Source organism: Bos indicus, chromosome 5 (genome assembly GCF_029378745.1).
Source record: "Bos indicus isolate NIAB-ARS_2022 breed Sahiwal x Tharparkar chromosome 5, NIAB-ARS_B.indTharparkar_mat_pri_1.0, whole genome shotgun sequence".
In the NCBI taxonomy this organism is placed as follows: Eukaryota; Metazoa; Chordata; class Mammalia; order Artiodactyla; family Bovidae; genus Bos; species Bos indicus.
In genome coordinates this window covers 111,655,339-111,665,946 of record NC_091764.1, presented here as the reverse complement: position 1 = coordinate 111,665,946, position 10,608 = coordinate 111,655,339, and positions in this window count along the sequence as shown.

Below are 10,608 nucleotides of genomic sequence, written 5' to 3'. Positions count from 1 at the left end.
ATGGCATGAGGCAGAGCTGAGCTGCTCCTGAGAATAGAAGCAGTGGAAGGCATCTGAGCACAGTGGCACCTCTGAGCGGCACCAGGCGTCAGCAGGAAGGACCCTGTAATTAATTTTTAAATTTGCTATTATCATGCATTTAGGCAGTAGGCTGGCGTTTCACTTGGTTTTGACCTTTCAAAATGTTACAAGCCATATCAGTCTTTCTCCAGTGTTGAAGGACACTGGCTGAGAGGCTATAAAAACCTCAGCTCCGTGGACTGGCATGCTTCCTTTTTAAAGTTTTCTCGTTTCCCTTTATTTTACTTGTCATCTACATAAAGCAAATCCCACACACGCACACACCCTTTGTTTTCTGGAAATGAGGTGTGTGCTTCCATCCCTTCATTTCCGTTCCCCAAGTGGCTGTCACACCTTTTTTTTTGGTGATAGAATATATATAACATAAAATTTAGCATGTCAGCTGTTTTTAAGGGTCGAGTTCAGAGGCGTTTAGTATGTTCACATGTTTGTTTAGCCATCACCACCATCCATCTCCTGAACTTTTTCATCTTTCCAAACTGAAATTCTCTGCCCATCAAACACTAATTCCCCATCCTCCCTGCCCCCAGCCCCCAACACCCACCCTTCTACTTTCTATCTCTATGAACTTGACTCCTCCAGGTATCACATATGAGTGGAATCATAAAAGATTTATCTTTTTATGACTGGCGTATTTCACTTAGTAGTCCGTCTTCAAAGTTCGTTCATGTCGTAGCATATGTCAGAATTTCCTCCCTTTTAAAGGCTGAATAATATTCCATTTATGGATAGACCACACATTTTTTAAATGGTGAAAGATCCTTGATGGTTAGTAGTTATACCCTGTATCTCAGTGTGGAAAATGTTGTCTCCACACCTTATTTCATTTGATCCCCCAGCAGTGTTTGGAGATGGATGTGATTAGTCCATCTCAGACATGAGGAACCAAGTCTCAGAGAAGCTCAGGATATGTCCCGGCAGTTCACGAGTGGACGCCAGGGCCTTGGACCCACAGCTCCCTCCCACCTCCACCCATGACACCCTGGTCTGGAATGTTAGAAGCAGAACTTATTCTTTGTTTGGGCTGATGTTCACTTTCCCGTTTTATTTCGCTCCTCACATATACCCACGAACCAGATGTTCAAGCAGGGGTTCAGACAAGGTTGGGGCAGGAACAGAGTCTCGTCTCAAAAAAAACATTTGAGAAAGAAGAAGGAAAAGAAAAACCCGGCCCCAATCCCAGTTCCCTAGCAGTGACCCGCTGAGTCTAACTTCTACTCTGTTTATAGGAGATCATGACGGTTTTGGGGGAACACAGTGGAAGGACACCTCTTATTTGCATTTAAAAAACACGCAGCTGAGACCGTGTCAAACTGGAGCAAAACCACACAAGGCTGGGCCAGGGAAGCCGGGGAGGTGACAGCAGCTTATGTTGGCCGAGCCCCTGGGGCCGCAGGTCCTCTGCAGGGGCCTTCGGTCCCACGTCTGACAACTCACGGCTGGAGCATCTGCCCCCGGGGTTGAGACGGTCGGTCGCACAGGCAGGAAGCAACGCGGGTAACTGTAGCCCCAAAGTCCACGTTCTCTTGCCTCATCCTTGGCTCTGCCTTTGCCGGGCTGAAGGAAGGAAAGTGAGACCACTCTGCACGTGCAGCTTCGGGATGGGGGACCCATGACAAGCGCTCAGCCAGGGGCTCTTTCCATGGCTGCCACCACGGCAGGGCCTGGAGACCCTCCTCAGAGACAGGACGCCAAAGGTCGTACCCCACTCCACCTCTCCCACTCCCCCCCACCACCTCTCCCACTCCCCACCACCACCTCTCCCACTCCCCCACAACCTCTCCCACTCCCCCCCAACCTCTCCACCTCCCCATCTCCCTACCCGCCACCCCACCCTCTGCACCCTCTCTGGATCACCTTCAGGCCAGGAGGTATTGGCGGCGTTCCTTAGGGCCGAGATATTTCTTCACTCATTTTCAATAAAATGTGGACACTTCCTGAGTTGCTGCTGCTAAGTGCTGGGCTCAAGGCTAAGCCCCAAGGCCCCAAGAGGAAGATGACCTTGTCTGTGACCTTGAGGGCAGACAGCCTCCACCCCATCACCATACAATGAAGTGTTCTGGAGGCAGACCTGCGGCGCTGGGTCAGGGGCAAATTCTCCCAGAGAAGGGGGAGGCCTGGTGCAGAAGAGATGTTATTGAGCCAGGTCTTCGGGGCTGAGCCTACCAGGTGGGAGACGGGGGTCCACGCTCCACAAAGGGCACAGGCTGTGCAAAGTGAGTGGAACAACAAAGTGAGTCCACAGAGAAGGGCCGGATGGTGAGTGACAGGAGATGTTCTGGGAACCAGCGGATGCACCGTCTGTTAAAACCCTGAAGACAAGAAACCCAGGAGGTTCCTTGATCTTGCAGGCAGTGTGGAGCTGGGAGATGTCTATTGCAAGGTAGGGGTGGATGCGGGTGGGGGGAGTCAGGGGCCAGTTGGTGCCTGATGGACACGAACAGGGGAGCTGCGGGGAAGGAATGGGAACGGTACCCCCCTTCCCTCAGGGCAAACAGGGTGCAGGGACAGAAGATTGTCACATCCGAGAGCCTTCTGAGGAGCAGATGTGTCCTCGGAGGCTTCAGGTCCTCAGAGCAGCATGTCTGTTAATAGCTGCCGTGCATCAGGACTGAAGAGCCTTCTGCACCCAGCTCACTGAGGGCTGGCTGGCTATGCCTGTAAGATGCCACCCGCGACTACACAGTGGGGAATCGGAGGCTTCAAATGAGGCAGAAAGGCCTGACTGGCTGGCCCAGCCCTCTGAGGGAGCTTCAGGGTGTCATGAGGCCCGTGGGGCCATTACCCACCCCCGACCAGCCTGTAAAGGAGCCTGAAAAGTCACTAGAGGCTCATTTCTCTGACATCAGGTCTTTTCTTCCCAGGCCTCAGCTTGAGAGGTGCCATTCAGCTTCAGTTCGGTTCAGTCACTCAGTCGTGTCCGACTCTTTGTGACCCCATGGACTGCAGCACACCAGGCATCCCTGTCCATCACCAACTCCTGGAGCTTGCTCAAACTCATGTCCATCGAGTCAGTGAGCCTCAGTTTCTATAAGGAACTGACCACTTTCCTTAATAATAAGACCTACATCCTCCAAGGTTGGCAGCAAAGGGATACTTGCAGGGTGGGCAGCTCTCCACAATTCATTGATCCCTACTGCCAGCCAGGTGAACACGCACCCCCTTTAATGCTCTGCTGAGAGGTGGGCACTGCCCTTGAACCCACAGACTGGACTTGGGGGACAGCAGAAAAGCAAATATGACTCTGCAGGGACAATGAATGGACACACAGCAGCCCAGTCTCTGGGTTCAGAGGCCCTGTTCTGCTTGAACAAGTTCCAGAGGAAAAGAGCAGCCCAGGTGGTGGTGATCCTGAGCTGGCTCCTAGGGGCACCAAGGTCCCATCACGTGCCTCTCTTTTAAGTCTAGATATGGTGACTGCACGTGGGTAGCTTGAAGTCAGCCATAGTGGAATTATTTATGCCATGAAAACTGGCCAGCACTACACAGCAGGGCTTTTTTTTTTTTTTTCTCCCCAAAGAGCTGGGTGGTTAAACATTTATTAGCATTTATTAACTGGTTTTTTAACATACCCACCCGATGACCCAGAAATTCCACCTCTTGGTGAAAAGTAAGAGAAAAGAGTCCATCCATCCAAAGACAAGGGCCAAAATGGTTTAGCTGCCACATTCGTAATAAAGTCACATTCATAAATCAAATCCCTTATGATTATACAGTGGAAGTGAGAAAATGAAGAGTAGAAATGGGCCAATGTCCACTGGGAGGAGAATGGGTAAACTGAGTCACACTTGTACAATGGATACACTTCAGAGACAGAGATGAGCATTTAATACATGACATGAAACAGCATGGATGAATCTCACAGACACCATGTTAAATGGAAGAAGTCAGAAGCAAAAGACTACGTCGTATGATTCCATTTATATGAAGTTCAAGAACGGGCAAAACTGGTATAGAATAAAAGAGGTCAGAATACCGATTACCTCAGTGCGGGGAGGAGTTAGAACTGAGTGCGAAGGGGCAAGGGGCCTCTCCTGTATCTTGGCGTAGATGACCGTACGCAAGGGTACATACATGGAAAGGCAAACCAAGCTGTTGTTGTTCAGTTCCTAAGTCATGTTCGAATCTTTGTGACCCATGAGCTGCAGCAAGCCAGGCTTCCCTATCCTTAGCCATCTCAGAATTTGCGCAAACTCATGTCCATTGAATCGGTGATGCCATCCAAGCCTCTCATCCTCTGTCACCCTCTTCTCCTCCTGCCCTCCATCTTTCCCAGCATCAGGGTCTTTTCCAATGAGTTGGCTCTTTGCATCAGGTGGCCAAAGTATTCGAGCTTCAGCATCAGTGCTTCCAATGAATATTCAGGGTTGATTTCCTTTAGGATTGACTGGTTTGATCTCTTTGCTGTCCAAGCCGTGTGCACTTTGCGCATTACATGCCTTGCAGATGAAAAGTAAAGAAAGCAAGTGTGCGTCTGTAGGGGTGTGTCCTCCTCCTTGCTAGCTCCTGGGTCATCTCAGCCCCCATCTCCCAGGAGCTCAGACCTTCCTGAATGCTCAGATTCAAGAAAGATCACCTCCTGAGTTCTGGTGTTCTGGAACGCACTGCCCAGGCTTACCCAACAAGGATGTCCCAAACTCGGGATCTGAGTCTATTTCTCCCAACCAGGAGCTGGGATGCTCTGGGGTAGGCAGGCCTGGGGTGTACAGTGGAGGTCTGGACCTGCCTGGGTGTTGGGAGTGGAGGGAAGCCTGGGGTGGAGGATCTGGCTCATAGAATTTGGGGCTGCAGTGTTGTCTGAGTCAGTCCCCTGAGGACTCAGGAGAGAAGGAAGTCAAGCCTTGGGAGGAACTGGAGACCCAGCAGAGTCAGGTGAGGCCCAGATGTGTGCCAAGCATCCTGCCGGGCCTCTGCCTGCATAGACCTTCATCGAGCTTCCAGGCTCTCTGAGCCTCCATTGTCTTATCTGTAAAATGGGGATGAAGACTTCACAGGCCTCTTACTGGGATGACCAGAAGTGATGTGGGTGAAACCAGGCAGACTTTTAGGATGTATGGAAACACTACAGATGCTCAAGAAATATTAGTTGAATATGTTAAATCCAACCAAGCCCATCCCCACCCCCAAATATGTGCCTGTGTGCTAAGTCACTTCAGTCATGTCCCATTCTTTTCAACCCCACGGACCGTAGCCCACCAGGCACCTTTGTCAATGGGGGTTCTCCAGGCAAGAACACTGGAGTGGGTTGCCATGCCCTCCTCTCCTCCAGGGGATCTTCCCAACCAGGGACAGAACCTGTGTCTCTTACATCTTCTGCATTTGCAAGTGGGTTCTTTACCACTAGTGCCACCTGGGAAGCCCCGGTGTGTGTGTGTGTGTGTGTGTGTGTGTGTGTGTGTGTGTCTTAGTTACTTCAGTCGTGTCAGACTCTTTGTGACCCCATGGGTAGGGAAGCCCAGATAGATGAATACTAAATACTCCTGCTTAACAAAGCCCTAGGCTCCCAGCAGTTGGGGGACTCGGGCATGGCCTGTTTGTGCAAGAAATGCCCTCCCTAAAACTGAGAAGGATAAATAAAACATTCTCACGCTGATCCTGCTTTGCAGTGACTTTTATTAGAAATCATAACTCACCAAACTCCTCCAGCTTCTGCCCTGACCCTACTCCACAGCCAATGCCCAGCTAGGAGTGCAGCTCTCACAGTGTCAGTGGACTGTAGGGAGACACACGGAGTCACCGAGTGGCCCTGGGTGAGGTGGGTGGGGTGTGACCCTAGGAGACAACAGCCGGGCCTTCTCCGCAGCCCCCTCCTCTGCTTCCCTTGGACCCCTTCTTTCTCAGGGGCCCCTAGGGGTCAAGTTCATAATGCCCCGAGCCTCTGCCTAGTGAAAACACCTGTAGAGGAATCAGCGAATCTTTTCTGCAAAGCCTCTACCTGCCAGGTCACGTGCAGGCAAAGCACTGCCTTAGGACTCAGGCCCCAAGACAGAGCAGAACACAGACCCTGCCCAGCAGGCCTGGGGGTCTGGGGTCACGGATACCATCCCTAATCAGAGCTGGCATAAAGGCTCAACCATACAAGTTCTGTGCTGCTCATCACAGAGGGCAGTGTGGGGGATACGGGTACCTGCAGCCCCCAAGGACGCTCTGGGGCAGGTGGCAAATACAAGCTCTCAGTCCCAGCCTCCCAGACCTGTGCTGCCAGCTCTGGGATCCTAAACCGCCAAGCCCAGACCCAGGGCCAGTCAAGGTGCCCGCTCGCCCTGGTGTCCACTGTGCACCTGGGCCCTGGGCTCTCTGGAGGCGGGGCCCAGATAGTCTGATGACCCTCTTCTCCTTGCTGGTGTGTGGTCTGGACAGATGGCTCCCCTTGCTTGTCTGTGCCTTGGGGACACTGAGTGCCTGCAGCCTGTGACCTTCAGAGGAGCCAGTGAGATGCTCAGAGGCAGGGCCCAGCACCACGCCAGGCACACAGTGGCAGCTGTCATCGTCACATGTGTCTCGTCTGAGCGCAGTTATTTCTGCTGCTCTTTCCTAGCGTCTGCTCCCCAGGCCCGGCTGCAGCATCGTGGTCTGGACCCGGCCTGGCCGGTCACAAGCTGGCCCGTCTCCCACCCTCCCTCAGGCCCCAGACCTGAGCCCAGTGCGGCTGTCAACTGCTGGTCATTCCCTCCCGGATGCCCTCAGGGGACCAACACCACCTCCCCCAGAACCAGCCTGCGCCCCAATCTAGACCAAGGTCACCCCGCCTCTAAGTTTGAGGGCGATATTTTTAAAGATTCATCACATTATTTGCAAGCAACTTGCTCCTTTCTGCCAGAAAGATGCTAAATAAGTTTGTATTTTGTTATTTTCCATCTATAATAACCGCTTTTCAAACCGAGACAGAAACAAACATGGAAAAAAGCAAAAGGGTTTACAGCTAGTAAAACACCCTCGGCTGTTTCCCAGCCTCTTCCCACAAGCATTTCTGATGCCGCCCGGCCACCCACTCTGCTGCTTCTTACACCATCCCACGCGCTGTTCTTCATCTCACAATGCCGCTCGCAGCCCTTCAGCATCAGGCCAATGACCCTCTCCCCCTGCTGGTGTGTGGCCTGGGCAAATGGCTCCACTTGCTCTTCTGTGCCGTGGTTCTCGCTAACGGCTCCTGGAATTCCATGGTGTGACTGCTCCGTGGTGTACAGTGTTTGAATCCCATTGTGACGGTCGTTTCCGTGGCTTCCACGGCTGTAGTAAATATCTCTGTATATTTATGCCAGTAATTCCACAGAAGTGGAACTACTTGGTTGAAAGTCAAGGCCTCCGTGGACGTTTCGTCCTGACTCCGCTCCCCAGGGGTCAGCCACCAGCCTGCAAGCTGCCCTGTGCTAGTCCTGCCCAGCTTGCCCACCCCTATGCCCACGAGCTCCAGTGCAGGCCTGACAGCCAGGCCCACTCACGTTTGAGCGTCATTCATTCACTCATTCATTCATTCATTCGCTTCTCCAGCCAGCCTTCTGCTGGGTGCTGGGGTTGCCACAAGGCCAAGGTCAGTCAGCCTTCGGAAGCTGGTGGCCTTGTTAAAATCTCCTCATCTCCTGGGACCCCGCCCTGTCCTCTGCCTGCCCCTGCCCTTCTGGAGGGCAGAGCCTGCTCTGCCTGCACGTGGAGGATGGCGCCTGCATGCAGAGAGGGGCAGGGGGCCTCGAGAGGCTGGGAGAGGTGCGCCCTCCCTGCAGTAAGTCCTGGGAGATCCCCCTGAGTCCTGACAGCACTCACATTATTTAAACTGGCTCCGAACAGGGTTATTCCTTCTAACACAGCAAGCCTAGAGGTGCTTCCCTCCTCTGTGGGCCCCTGGGGCGGAGACCCGGCTTCTGGATCTGCATCCTCAGCACCCAGCAAGGGCTGACAGCCACTTCCAAGGGTACCCGCCTCGACCCTGTGAGGCAGCACGTGCCCCCTTTGAAATCAGGACATCAGGCCAGGAAAGTCTGTGTCTGGCCGAGAAATGACTGACAGTTTCAGGGTTTCAACTCAGATCTTCGCTGCGAGTCCGTGTTCATCATCTGACTATGTACAGGGACTTTGCACACTTTCTCCGATCCAGCCTTCCCTCCACTCGGACCCAGTTTCCCCTGCGCTCCCGTCCAACCCCCTAACCTAGGTGCATGCCCGGGATCCCCCGTGTGGCAGGAGTGAGTCGCATTTCTGAGATGGAAGGAATGCAGATAACCAGGCAAATGCTCTTGTTCAAAAGCACTAGGTCGTACATGATCCTGCCCTGGGGTGGCCTCAAGGGTCCCTGGGTTCCTAAGAGTCCTGGGGCTGCGGGTGCCTCCACCGCTGTGCCCAAGTCCTTGCAGGTCCCCAAAGAGAAGGAGGAGGTGACAAGACCAGCCTCACTGGGGAACACATGGGGTTTACTGTCCCTCTGAGAGCCTGAATTGTTGCAACAGGGGCACCGTGTGGCTGGGGCTTATGTAAGTTAGAAAATGAGGAAGTTTCCTCCCCATGTGACATGTCACAACCCTGCCCCCACCTCCCTATCACCATGACAACCGCAGGGACACTTCCAGGGAAGACGGGAGCATTCGAGGCACATGTGACCCTTGTCCGCGGGGACCCCATCTTGTCCTTGTCATGACCTCCTTGTGGGCTCTGAGAGTCTGGGGCCTCTTTGCTGAAGGACACAAGAGGTTTCCAGATGGATCCACATCCTGGCGCCGCCCGGGCCCTCCCCTGGCCTCCCTGATGAGAACATGTGATGAAAACAAAATGAAGTGACGCTGAGCTGGGTGACTGAGGGGACCGGAGCGCTGAGAACCAAGCAGCCCTCTCCCAGGGACAAGAAGGTGCTGGCTGAGAGCAGCTGTAACCGAGTGAGACCTGGGAGAAAAGGATGCTGTCTGAAGGGTGGGCTCTAGACTTCCTTCCCCTCGAGTGGAGAGCCCAGCGCTGCTCCTGCCCTTCCTCGGTGCCAGCTGGTCTCCAAGGAGGGAGGTGGCAGGGGAGGTCCCAGGAGCTGAGGGCAAGGGCTCTGGGCCTCCTCCCTCAGGGTCCCAGATGTGCTGGCATCCGGCCTCAGGCATTGTGGGCAGGGGTCTCACGCTGGTCTCGGGGCTCCATCCAGGTGAAGTCAGTTTCTGTCTGCTGCAGGGACCCAGGGAGTGACAGGGTCAAGTAGCCTCATAGGCAGAGCTAGCGTTCCTGGGGAGATGGGCCACTGGGGTCAGACAGATCCCAAATGGGCACGGTCATGACACAGCACACTGAGAGAGGGTAAGGGTTTGCAGCTCCAGAAGGACTTCCTGGCAGAGGAAATAACTCAGACACTTATAAAACCAGTAGTCCAGCAAAGCGCAGGGAGTTGGGAAGGAGAGCATCCAGGCTGAGGGATTAGCATAAGCAAAGATGGAGGGGGCCATGCAATATGAGCGGGCGCTGTAGCTAGCACAGAGTTTGTTTTTTATTTTTGGCTGTGCTGGGTCTTCATTGCTGTGCACAAGTTTTCTCTAGTTGCTGAGAGCGGGGGCTACCTTCTAGTTACTCTGCAGTGCTTCTCACTGCAGTGGCTTCTCTTGTTGCAGAGCACGGGCTTGCTCTAGGGCACTCTGGTTTCAGTAATTGTGGCACGTGGGCAGCATGTGGAATCTTCCCAGACCAGAGATTGAACCAGTGTCCCCTGCATCGGCAGATGGATTCTTAACCACTGGACCACCAGGGAAGTCCGCTAGCATGGAGTGTTGAGACAGGGCACAGAGAGAAGGCTGGAAGAGTAGGCAGAGGGCAGGTGACATCAGGTCAAGAGAGCCTTGTGGAAAAGCACTGGGATGCCATCAAAGCTATTGGAGAAGGAAATGGCAACCCACTCCAGTGTTCTTGCCTGGAGAATCCCAGGGACAGGGGAGCCTGGTGGGTTGCCATCCATGGGGTCGCACAGAGTCGGACACGACTAAAGCGACATAGCAGCAGTAGCAGCCATAAAAGCTGAGGGGTTGATGCAGTCAGATTCATTCACGCTTCACGTAGATCCCGTGGTCAGTGTGGCAGGCGAGTCAGGAGACCCCATGGGGTCCTAGGGAAAGCTGGCAAGGTGATTCAGCACAGAGGTCTTGGCAACGGAAGAAGGACCCCAGAAACACTTAGGAGGCAAAGTTCTCAGGGCTTGAAGCTCAGTTTCCTTCAGCACTGGCCTGAGCAGTTTCCAGAACCAAGGTGAGCTTCAGCCCGCAGGTGGCAGAAGAGTGGCAGTGAGGTGGTCCAGGGCGAGAGCAAGAGGGAGGCCACTGCACTCAGAGCCCAAGGGCGAGAGAGGCCGTTAAACCTGGTCTCTTATTTAAGAGCGTGTAAAACCTTCTCTAATGATGGTTACAGGCTGCCCCGGAGGCCTGGCCTCCAGAAGCCGGGTGCCACGGTCAGCTGCAGGTAATAACAATTCCGTTCACATATTGTAGTCTCAGGCCTAAGAGTCTGCTTTCATGTTCCAAAGACAGAAGATAAATGGCCCTTATCATTTTTATGTAGCGGCTGTCACCACCGGAG